Raw genomic sequence first — 13,154 nt, 5'->3', positions numbered from 1 at the left:
AGGTAGGAATGACCTGGGAGCACTACTTGGGTGCCCCGGCCCCGCCGGAGGTGGAGATTGACGCTATTTTGTGCCACACGAGGGACGACATGGTGATCCGACAGTTCTGGGTAATTTCTCCTTCACACAATTATAAATCAACCATAGCTAGTTATTGTACTAATCGGTGTTGTCTCGTTTGCAGACCTACTACAGGTGTGAGGAGGGATATGAGGAGGACGCGACAATGGTTATCGAAACCGAATGTCGCCGCCTACTTCAAAACTTTTGGCACGAGGCTCGGGTGGAGGCTGTTCGAGACTATTATGTCACGCGGCGTATTAGGAAGGACAAGGTGAAGTGCCGTGATTCTAAGATGGAGAAGGAGCATTACATGAAGGTAATTACGTATTATTAAGGCTTTGTAGTTAGTTTCCTTGATGTGGTTCTTACATGAAGGTAATTACGTATTATTAAGGCTCAAATTTCTCTGTATTAACTTAGGTGCCACCGAGATGGTGTGTGGATAAGATGGGTTGTTGGGAGGACTTGGTGGATCAGTGGTGCTCCGAAATGTGGGAGGCCAGCCACAACAACGCCAAGGAGAGACGTGGCAAAATGGTTGGTGTGCCACACCATCAAGGGAGCGTCAACTTAATCCAATTTGGCGAAAACTGGGTATGTGGTTTTCTTCATGCCTCATGCAATTCATTCTTAATGCTATCTTGAGCCCTTTACTAATACAATTTCCCTCTCTCTCTTTCAGGCGCGTCACAATAAGACGGAGGTGCCACAAATGTACGACTTGTATGCGATGGCCCATACTGCCTCACACAAGAAGGTCAAGGCATTCTTTGAGTCTGACCTCGAGCATGCAGAAAACTTCACCAACTTCTCCTCCCACCACAAGCTCGTGAAGTACAGAGATCACGGGAAGGCGAGGAAAGGGGAGGACTTTAACTCGAGCGAGGGGCCTATTGATCCAGAGCTGGTGATGATAGCTGGCAACGGGAGGCCCCATGGCTCGATCACCATTGGAGACGGCCTTATACGTTGTCCTAGCACTCTCCGGCAGATAAAGGCACGCCAAGCGAGCTCCTGTCCGGAGATAACACCTCGTCCACGGCCAGTCGAGCTCGCCATCGAGGTTAGTTTAATGGACTCAACCATCTTTCCGCATTATGTTGTGCGTTGGAAGCAATATGATTACAATGCTAACAATGAGTTATGTTGCAGGCTGCTATTCATAAAGAGAGAGAGGCAATGCACGCGGCTATGGCGGAGAAGGATAAGGAGATGAGGGAGCTGGAGCAGAGGACGACTGCATTGGTGGAGGCGGAAAGGGCACATAATTATGCGTCTAACATGGCCATATACGAGCTCTTCGTGGTAAGTTTCTTTTTCGTGTTATTTCAAATCTTGCATTTTAATGTCCATTTCATTAATAAATAAAAAGTTTGACTTGTCGAAACCAAATGTACAGTCTACGTGCGAGAAGAGCGGCCAAGTCCCTCCGCCGATGCCAGTCATTAACATGGCGGGGACGGTGAGTTTCATTTAAGTGCAGTGATCTTAAGAGTGTCCTCATGCTAACGACACATTTCAAACGATGTTTGGTGCAGAATATCTCCCGAAACACATCGCACGACCCTTCTACAGTGGAGCCTTCTCCAGGTGAAACAAGCCAGAGCCACCGTGCTTCACCGCCGTGATGACGATAATGGTATGTTATTTCTAGTGTTTTAATAAAAATTACATATACTTAGCTAAGTTTTCTCCTAAATGACATAATAAGGCTTAGGTAGCTCTAAGATGACCTATTCCCCCTAACTTAGGTATTAAATGGCTAAAATTAGCTTAGCTAGATCCAAAATGGCTTAATAAGCATAGTTTGCTCCGGAATGACCTATTTTACCCAAGTTAGCTTTGAAATGACCTATAGTTAGCTAGGCTTCCAACTAATTGACATAATTAGCTCCAAAAAGGCATTCTTAGCTAATTTAGCCCAAAGAAGGGGACAAGAGGAGAAGAAAGAGGAAAAATGAAAGGAAGGAAGAAGAAGAAGAGAAGAAGAAGGAGAAGAAGAAGGAGAAGAAGGAGGAGGAGAAGGAGAAGGAGCTCCTCCTTCTTCCTCCTTCTCCTTCTCCTTCTTATTTTCTTATTCTTCTCCTCTTCCTTCTCCTTCTCCTCCGCCTCCTCCTCCTTCTTCTTTTACTTCTTCTCTTCTTGGTTCTCCTCTTTCTCTTCTTTTACGTAGCTTAGACTCATCCAAGAAAGACTAAATTGGCTAATTATCCTACAAAATGACATAATTAGCTTAGTTAGGTGAAAACATCATAAGAACCTTGGTTAGATCATTAAAATGACCAATTTAGCTAAAAATGAAATAATAAGCTCAAAATGGCATAAGAACCTTGGTTAGCTCATGAATATTATACTTACCTAGGCTTCCACCTAAATGGTATAATTAGGCAATTTAGCTCCAATATGGCTTAATAAGCATAGTTAGCTCCAAAATGACATATTTAACCCAAGTGAGCTCCGAAACGACCTATAGTTAGCTAGGCTTCCACCTAAATGACATAATTAGCTTAGTTAGCTCCAAAATGACCTATTTAATAAAAAATGACCTATAGTTAGCTAAGTTCTCTCCTAAATGACATAATGAGGCTTACGTAGCTGCAAGATGACCTATTCCCCCTAACTTAGGTATTAAATGGCCTATAATTAGCCTAGCTGGATCCAAAATAGCTTAATAAGCATAGTTTGCTCCGGAGTGACACATTTTACCCAAGTTAGCTCCGAAATGACCTATAGTTAGCTAGGCTTCTACCTAAATGACATAATTAACTTAGTTAGCTCCAAAATGGTCTATTTAATAAAACATGACCTATACTTAGCTAATTATCCTCGAAATGACATAATTAGCTCCAAAAAGGCATTCTTAGCTAATTTAGCCCGAAGAAGGGGACAAGACGAGAAGAAAGAGGAAAAATGAAAGGAAGGAAGAAGAAGAAGAAGAGAAGAAGGAGGAGAAGGAGGAAGAAGAAGGAGAAGGAGGAGAGAAGCTCCTTCCCCTTCTTCTTGTCCTTCTTCTTTTCTTCTTCTGCTCCTCTTCCTTATTCTTCTCCTCCTCCTTCTCCTCCTCCTCCTCCTCCTTCTTTTTCTTCTCCTTCTTCTTATCTTCTTGCTTCTTCTCTTCTTGCTTCTTCTCTTCTTGCTTCTTCTGTTTCTTCTTCTACGTAGGTTATTTTCCCAAACAAAGACATACTTAGCTAATTATCCTCCAAAATGACATAATTAGCATAGTTAGGTAAAAACATCATAAGAACCTTGGTTAGCTCATTAAAATGACTAATTTAGCTCCAAAATGACATCATAAGGTCAAAATGGATTAATAATCATAGTTGGCTACAAAATGACATATTTTATCCAAGTTAGCTATACAATGACCTATACTTAGCTAAGTTCTCTCCTAAATGACATAATAAGGCTATGTAGCTCCAAGATGACCTATTTCACGTAACTTAGCTATTAAATGGCCTATACTTAGCTAATTTCTCTCTGAAATAACCTATATACTTCTTCATCTAGTATTATTTTTCTAACTTTCTTATTTGTCATTTTGCAGATTACATTCACTTCACGGGAAGCTTGGATTATATTGATGGAATGCTTGAAGATGATTTCTTGTACCATGGCTTCACGGAAGCTTGTATTGAAACTATTGTAGTATATGGATATATATGAAACTTTGTATGCATGTGGATGAAACTGGTGTAATATATGGTTTGGTACGGATGGAACTTGCATAATATGTATGTACTATGGATGGAAGTTATTTTAATATGGTTATGAGTATGGAAACAAATTTATTTTTGTCAAATATATATATATATATATATATATCCTGATTATTGTGAAAAATGCTGGATATAATAAGAAATAAAATAAAAAGGGGCTGGTTCCCCCCTTTGTCGTCTGCCCCCACATGGCAAAGGGGGGATGTCAGACGGCAAAGAGGGGAGAGAGAGGGGCTTGGTTCCCCCCTTTGCCGTCTGCCCCCACATGGTAAAGGGGGGATGGCAGACGACAAAGAGGGGAGAGAGGGGGGCTTGGTTCCCCCCTTTGCCGTCTGCCCCCACATGGCAAAGGGGGATGGCAGATGGCAAAGAGGGGAGGGAGAGGGGCTTGTTTCCCCCCTTTGTCGTCTGCCCCCACATGGCAAAGGGGGGATGGCAGACGGCAAAGAGAAGAGGCCTGGCATTAACACTTAACGGGACCGTTGTTGTATCTGCCGTCCCATTTATTTTGCCGTCTGCCCCCTCATGGCAAAGGTTCTTTGCCGTTCGCTTTAAAAAAGCAGACGGCAAAGAACCTCTTCACCGGATTTTTTTTGCCGTCTACTTTGCCGTGTGCTGACCGACGGCAAAGCCTTTGCCGTCCGTGGTTCCCCCCTTTGTCGTCTCCCATGGCAGACGACAAATTTTTGAATTTCAGTAGTGCCTACATCTGACGACTTAGCAATATCAGCTCTCCTGCCGATGGTTTGTGTACAAGGGTGAGTCCCTTTGTTAATCCCAATTTCTTCTTAAACAATGATATGTGCTTTTAATCTTGGTGCCTTTGTTTCAAAGCACAAGCGAAGAGAAGGAAAACTGGCGACTTATCTTCTGCTCCTAAAATAACTGACGCCTTAGGCACGAGCACCTCTGTCCCAGAGATTGATGAGGAGCAAGCGGCAACACATGATATTCCTGTGGACGATATTCCCGATGTCTGGGATGACTCGCCCATAATTTTGAAGGAAACTGCTGACAAAGTTAACCGGCCAAGCCCTCTCAAGGCGACTGAAGATCCAAATGATGTCATAGTCACCGGTACTGGCTACTCCACTCCTCCAGTTGTAGTACTCTTGAAGCATACCTCCAAGGAATCTCGTCCTTCCCCTGACCAAGACACCAGTAAATTCAAGCTCCCCCAGTATGACAAGCTGGAATTTAACCAACTTTGTTCTGGCTTCGCAAGTCATCTGGAGAGGGATTATGAGATGAACAAGAGCTTGATTCACCTTATGAGGGTTAGGCATGAGATACGTCTACTTATGTATTCTCCTCCACCCATTAGCCTTCCAAGGGTCAGCTCATCTTTTGAAAGATGAGCCGGGTCTTGAGTATAGTTAAAATCTTCAAACTGTAGCCCCCAAGGGCCGGGTCATGTTTTTGAAAGATGAGTCGGGTCTTGAACATAGTTAAAATCTCCAAACTGTAGCCCCCAAGGGCGGGGTCATCTTTTTGAAAGATGAGCCGGGTCTTGAACATAGTTAAAATCTCCAACCTGTAGCCCCCAAGGGTCGGGTCATCTTTTGAAAGATGAGCCGGGTCTTGAATATAGTTAAAATCTCCAACCTGTAGCCCCCAAGGGTCGGGTCATCTTTTTGAAAGATGAGTTGGGTCTTGAACATAGTTAAAATCTCCAACCTATAGCCCCCAAGGGCCGGGTCATCTTTTGAAAGATGAGTCGGGTCTTGAATATGGTATGACTTTTGAATAAAATCATACATTAGCCCCCAAGTATCAGGAGTATTGCTTGCAATAATGTTGAAACTTGTCTCCCCAAATTTTATGTGCAGGAGTCTATGACCTAGACTGAGTCGGTTTTAGCTGACTTAAGGAAGAATCTGGCTGAACAACAAGATGCACAATCTGAGTCGGAGAGAAAATACCGCTTGGTTCTGGCGGAGCTAGAGAGGATGAAGGCCGACCACCAAAAGCTGGAGAAGAAAGCCAAATCTGACCAAGCCGCCATCCTCATGCGTGTTGAGCAAGCTGAGGAAAAATTGGAAGCCGCCCAGCAAGAGCTTTCCAGCTTAAAAAAGCACATTTCCAACATGACTGTTGCTATGTTTGGTAAGCATTAACCGTTGCCTTGTTGAAGAAATAATCAGGTCTCCCAAAAAAAAACTATCACATACTGATATGTCCTTTATAGGTTCACGAGCCGCCAATCTTCGAGACGACTGCATGCTGAAGCTGAAGGCTATATATACTTTCGCCGAGCAGCTATATACCGGGGGCGTGTTGACGATTAAGGCGGTGATGGGCAGCAAAGAGCCAGTCAGAACCATCAAGCACATGCTCGGCTATTTGTCCACATTGCCCCTCAAATAGAGGAACTGAAAAGTTCAGCCGCCCGAAAGGGAGTCCTGAACACCCTGAGTCGGTGTTTAGCCTATGCCCCGGAGCTCAAACTAGAAGAAATAGCCGCCGGCTACAATGAGCTGAAGGATGACGGGTTAGAGTTCACCGAGGTGGACTACCACCGAGTTATCATAGAATCTCACTGCGCGGCGACTCAACTGGCAGCTAGCTTGGAATTGAGAAAATATCAAGCCGCCTATGATGAGAAGAAAAACAAGGTGATGCCTCCGTCGTACGAAACTGCTAGCTTGGTTCCTCATCGACCCAAGAATCCTTTTGATCTTGACACAGACCTATCCCTCTTCCTTGATGATGAAGATGAGTTCATCACCCTATCCAAGTGTAATTGGAAACTGTGCGACTTACGAATTGAAGGCGGAGAGAGCTCAAGGCAAGGCGACTCGGAGGCGGCTTGATCCGTCAACTGATCCTTTCTTCACTGGGGGATGACACCCGTTTTGGCCATGCGAGCCATGAAATAGCTTGTTAGATTTTGTGGAACAACAATTAGTTAGTAGTACCTTTTGATGGAACCTTTCGTGAACCACTTTTATTCCTTGAATCTATGTGTGAATTGCATGTAAATTTGATGAACTAGGGAGTGTCATGATTTGACAAAAAAGTCTTCACCTTATGTGTCAGGAAAGACATAAGCCGACTCAGTGTGTGTATGGCAAATAATAGACAAGCCCCCTGGATTATGGCAAAAAATGGACCAGCCCCCACGGGTTATGGCAAAAAATAGATCAGCCCCCCGGGTTATGGCAAATAGTGTTTCAAAATGAGTCGGGGCGAGTTATAACCAAAAGCCGACTCAAAGATATTAGGAAACCTTGTGCTCTTGCCATCAAGAAATAAAGTTTTATCGACTCAGTGAGTTACGATAGGATAAGACGAGTTTGCAAAACTCTAGTGTTACCCTTAGAAAGCTTTTGCAAAAAGCTTTGTTGTTTTAGACCAGCTGATCAGGCGCGAGTTAAGCTTCCGTAAAGCAGGTTCAATGAACCAATGGTTTCTCTATTTCCCATGTGTGACTCTGGCCGGTTCCTTTTATGTTTTAACCAAGGTGAGTTCAGGGTCCATATAACTGATTGACTCGCCCTAAGTACATAGGTCCATGTGGCGACTTGTTCAACACATAGTCCAGTATAACCATTTGTAATGCGGTAATTTTTCGCTAGCCAAGAGAGTATTCAGGCTGAACTCAATGAGTGGAAGCCCCCAAGTGACCTATGATTCAGGAAAAAACCGGGCATAGGATCATAGAAGCGTATATGCTCTTACTGCGAAACGACTTGCAGACTAGTAGCCCCCAAGTAAGCCGGCTTAATTCTCAAAACCACATAAGGTGCCCACGTTTGAACCGTGCGACGTGGTAATGTTGGTCCTCTTTGGCTTTATCAAGGCCCAGTTTTGAAGTAACTGCAGCATGGCGACTTACGCTCTTTGACTTTGATAGCGTCCATGTTTGGGTGACTTATAGAACAATAAAGACTCATGCTTTCAAAAGCTGAAACGACAAAGGACCCCGAAATTCCTGAGTGTCGGCTTTATTGCTTTCATAACTCATTGGTTACAATTTTCTGAAAACTGGTAAAAAAAGGGAGCTCATGGCTCTAAGTGTAGTAAGGCCGCAGATGGGCTATGTTCCAGGGGCGAGTTGTCTCAACCTCTGTAGTTTGCCGATTCGGGCGAAGATCCACCAAGTAATATGAGCCATTCCGAAGATTCTTGCTGATGACAAACGTTCCTTCCCACGGAGGTGATAGCTTGTGCATACCAGCATGATCTTGAATCAAACGGAGCACCAAGTCGCCTTCTTGGAAAGTCCGGCTCTTGACCCGCGACTGTGGTAACGTCGCAAGTCTTGTTGGTAAATTGCCGATCGTGATGCGGGCAAGTCATGTTCTTCCTCCAAGGCGTCCAGCGAGTCTTGTGGCGCCAGCTCGTTGTCCTGTTCCACGTAGGCGGCGACTCTTGGGGAATCGTGTTTGATGTCACTTGTTAACACCACTTCTGCTCCGTAGACCAGAAAGAAAGGAGTAAAACCCGTGGAGCGATTTGGAGTTGTCCTGATACTCCATAATACTGACGGCAACTCCTCCACCCAACATCCTGGAGTTCGTTCCAATGGTACCATGAGCCGAGGCTTAATCCCCCGCAATATTTCCTGATTCGCCCTCTTCGCCTGCCCATTAGACTAGGGATGTGCAACCGCGGAAATGTCAAGCCGGATATGCTCTCGTGAACAAAACTCTTCCATTGCACCTTTGGATAGATTAGTACCATTGTCATTAATGATACTATGAGGATATCCGAATCGGAAAATCTGTTTCTTCAAGAATTTGACGGCCGTATCTGCATCACAGCTGCTAAGAGGCTCCGCCTCTACCCAATTGGTAAACTTGTCAACCGCCACCAATAGGTGAGTCTTTTTAGTGGAAGACATCCTGAAAGGGCCAACCATATCAAGCCCCCAGACTGCAAATGGCCAAGTGATCGGTATCATCCGCAATTCCTGAGCCGGCATGTGCATGTGGCATCCAAATTTTCGGCATCCATCACATCGGCAAACGATCTCCTCTGCGTCTCCGTGAGCCGTCAACCAATAGAACCCATATCTGAAGGCCTTAGAAACCAAGGACCGGGACCCAGCATGATGACCACAATCGCCCACGTGAATCTCATTAAGGATCATACATCCTTCTTCAGGAGGGACACATCTTTGAAATACCCCTGAGGTGCTTCGTTTGTGTAACTCGCCATTGTGTATGACCATGGATTTACACCGGCGGGCGATTTGGCGAGCTAATAACTCGTCGGCAGGTAACACGCCTCTAGTGAGATATGCCATGTAAGGAGTCGCCCAGTCTGGAGTAGCGTGAAGAGCCGCCACGAGTTGAGACTCGGTGTCCGGTACCGCTAAATCTTCCTGTGAAGGTAGTTTTACCGAGGGGTTATGCAATACATCCAAAAAGACATTGAGAGGGACCGGCTTACGTTGTGAACCGAGACGGGAAAGAGCGTTCGCTGCTTCATTAAGTCGCTGGTCGATGTGATCCACTTGATAACCATTGAAGTGACCCGCTACATCTGACACAACTCGTCTGTATGCCGCCATCAAAGGGTCTCATGAATCCCAGGTGCCAGAAACCTGCTGTGCCACCAGATCTGAATCGCCTAGACACCTAACTCGCGTGAGGTTCATCTCTTTGGTGAGTCACAAACCATGGAGCAAGGCTTCGTACTCCGCTGAATTATTGGTACACAGAAACATGAGCCGATGAACATAGCAAAACTTGTCACCTTGAGGCGAAGTTATCACCACGCCAGCCCCCGAGCCTTTCAATTGCCTGGACCCGTCGAAATAGATAGTCCAATAATTAAGATAGGGCATCTCCTCCGGGATTTGTAAATCGGTCCAATCGTTGATGAAATCCATGAGTAGTTGAGATTTGATGGCCGTCTGAGGTGTATACCGCAAATGATGGGACGCCAGCTCTATGGCCCACTTAGCAATCCGTCCAGTGGCCTCTCGATTTTGTATGATGTCGCAGAGGGGGGCAGAACTGACGATCGTGATCGGGTGTTCCTGGAAGTAGTGCTTCAGCTTTCGACTCGCCATAAACACCCCAAAATCCAACTTCTGCCAATGTGGGTAACGCTGCTTGGAGAGGGTTAGGACCTCACTGATGAAATATACCGGTCGCTGGACCGGATGCTCCTTTCCTTCTTCCTTCCGCTAGACAACTACTGTCACGCTGTCTGCCTTGGAATTGGCTGCAACGTACAGGAGCATAGGTTCCTTGTCCGCCGGAGCCGCCAACACTGGCGGGTTAACTAATTGCCGCTTCAAGGCTTGAAAAGCTTCGTTGGCTTCGTCCGTCCATACGAAACGATGGAATTTCTTGAGCAACTGATAGAGAGGGATGGCCTTCTCCCCGAGGCGACTTACAAAGCGGCTGAGAGCTGCGGTTCGACCCACCATACGCTGGACCTAGTTAACGTTGGCCAGTTTCCCCAGTGAGGTAATTATCTCAATGTTGTCCGGGTTGGCCTCAATGCCACGCTCCAACACCAAGAAATCCAATAACTTCCCCGCAGGGACACCAAAAACACACTTGGTGGGGTTAAGCCTCATCTGGTAAACGCAGGTTGTCAAAAGTTTCCTTGAGATCCTCGAAAAGCGACTCCTTTTGGTGAAACCTGACCACGATGTCATCCACATAATCGTGGACATTACGACCTATCTGGTTGTGCAAGCAGTTTTAGATGCAGCGTTGATAAGTCGCCCCCGCACACTTGAGCCCAAATGGCATAGACACATAACAGAAGACCCCGAATGGGGTTATGAAGGATGTCTTCTCCTGATCCGCCACCGCCATCTTGATCTGATGGTATCCCGAATAAGCGTCCAAGAAACACAAACGTTCACAACCCATCGTCAAGTCAATAATTTGATCAATGCAGGGAAGGGCAAAGGGATCCTTCGGACAGGCTCTGTTGAGGTCAGTGTAGTCGATGCACATGTGGAAAGTGCCGTTCTTTTTTAGCACCAGGACCGGGTTAGCTACCATTCAGGATGGAAAACCTCGATGATAAACCCGGCAGCCAGGAGCCGGGCTACTTCCTCTCCAATCGCTTTACGACGCTCTTCATTAAACGTGCGAAGGTACTGTCGAACTAGCTTAACTTTAGGGTCAGTATTAAGATGGTGCTCAACGAATTCTCTCGGTACACCTGGCATGTCAGAAGGCTTCCATGCAAAGATGTCCCGATTCTCATGGATGAATTCGATGAGCGCGCTTTCCTATTTGGGGTCGAGACCGGCCCCAATAGTGAACTGCTTGTTGGAGTCGCCAGGTGTAAAGTCTATAACCTTGGTGTCGTCTGTTGGTTTAAACTGGAGGGGCGTCTCAGAATCGATGGTCGGCCTCTTGAGCGGCGTCATGTCCGCCAGGTCAATATTAGCTTGGTGAAACTTGAGCTCCTCAGCCGCGCATGCTGACTCAACATAAGTCGCGTCTCCTTCTTTGCATTCTTGAGCTATCTTCCTATCTCCGCTGATGGTAATAGGACCTTTGGGGCCGGGCATCTTGAGTTTGAGATAGACACAGCATGGGAGGGCCATGAATCTCGCGTACGCCGGCCGTCCAAACAATGCATGATAGATGCTCTTGGTTTTGACCACTTCGAATAGGAGAGACTTGCTCCTGTAATTTGACTCCGTGCCAAAGGCCACGTTAAGTTTAATTCGCCTAATTGGATATGCCGACTTATCGGGGACGATGCCGTGGAAAACCGTGGATGATGGCATCAGGTCTTTCTCCAAGAGGTTCATCCGTCGGAAAGTGTCGAAATATAAGATGTTGATGTTGCTGCCTCCGTCCATGAGGACCTTGGAAAGCGTGGGCCCTCCGACTTGGGGAGCCACAACCAAAGCCAAGTCGTCAGGGTTGTCTACTCGGGGGGGATGGTCTTCCCAACTCCAGGTTATGGGATATTCAGACCAGTGAAGGTACCGGGGGAGCGCCGGCTTAGCTATGCTGAAGGTTCTATGTTTCACCTTATGGTCCCGCTTACAGGTGCTGGTGGTGAACACGTGATACTTCCGCTCTTCAATTGCTTGGGGTTATTCTGGAACCCACCACGATCTTCCTGTCGCTGGGGATCCCCTTGTGGGGGGGGGGGTTGCTGGAATACTCCCGGCGGGTGGTAGTGCTGATTGTGAACTTGGTACTGCCCAACGTTGGGCTGTGACCCGCCCTGCGGTCCCGGGTTAGGAAAACCACCGAACGGGACCTGGCGTGACCTAGATGCGCCGGGTTGTTCTTGTCGATGGCCCTGTTCACCACCTTGGCCTCTCCTGAGCGCCTCGGCCCGGAATTCCTGCATCACGTAGCAATCCTCCCAAGAGTGAGTCGCCGGTCCTTCCGTCGTGGCATGCTGCGAACAAGGGCCTTTGAGCATCTTGTGATAATAGCGCGGTTTCTTCCCACTAAAGCCCCGCTTTTTCTGGCGTGGGTTTTCGTTGCCGGTATTAGTATTAGCGACAAATTCTGTAGGACCCTCCGTTGTCTCTTTTTGCCGTGCCCGCCATGGTGGTGGTTCCCCCGGCCCTGAAACTGAGAATGCCCCTTGTGTAACTCGCCCTTCCTAGTGGTACTAACTTTGTCATCATCCTCCCCAGGATCCTTGGTGTCGTCCGACTCAGCATACCTAGTAAGCGTATCCATTAATTTGCCCATGTCCTGTACTTTCCGCTTAAGTCGCCCTAGCTTTAGTACCAGTGGTTCGTAATGGCAGTTCTTCTCCAGGATCAACACCGCCTGAGCCGCCGAGATGCCCTCTCACGAATAAATAACTTCCGCGACTTGTCGGGTCCAATGGTGAGCCGACTCATCCGGCCGCTGGACGTAGTGCTGTAGGTCGACCATGGTCATCGGGCGTTTGCATGTCCCTCTGAAATTCTTGATAAAGCGCTCTTTTAGCTCCGCCCAGGTGTTGATGGAGTTGGGTGGCAAGTTTTTCAACCACGCACGTGTCGTCCCTTCGAGCATCATAGTGAAGTACTTAGCGCAAACCGCCTCATTTACGTCGAGCATGTCCATTGCGAGTTCGTAACTCTCAATCCATGACCCTAGTTCGAGGTCCGACGAGTAATTGGGGACCTTCCGGGGCCCTTTGAAGTCCTTTGGCATTCGCTCGTTGTGCAGAACCGACGCAAGACACGATACACCAATGTGCTTGCCTCCGGTGTCCAGGGGTGCGGGAGGTGATGACGTGTAAGCCAGGTAGACCTGACCCACCGCGGCTGCTATCTCTACCTGACGCGCAGATCGTGTCGCGTCCACGATATCTTGAGCTCACGTGTCGGGCATCCCTAGCAGGTTATGTGGAGGGAATCGCTGCGGCCTGCTGGTTACCGCAGGTAAGTCCTCGTGGCGACTCCTGGTGTGGCTCGCTTGAGGCGTG

The sequence above is a fragment of the Hordeum vulgare genome, chromosome 6H (genome assembly GCF_904849725.1).
Source record: "Hordeum vulgare subsp. vulgare chromosome 6H, MorexV3_pseudomolecules_assembly, whole genome shotgun sequence".
NCBI classification, from domain to species: domain Eukaryota; kingdom Viridiplantae; phylum Streptophyta; class Magnoliopsida; order Poales; family Poaceae; genus Hordeum; species Hordeum vulgare.
This window is presented reverse-complemented; position numbering follows the sequence as displayed.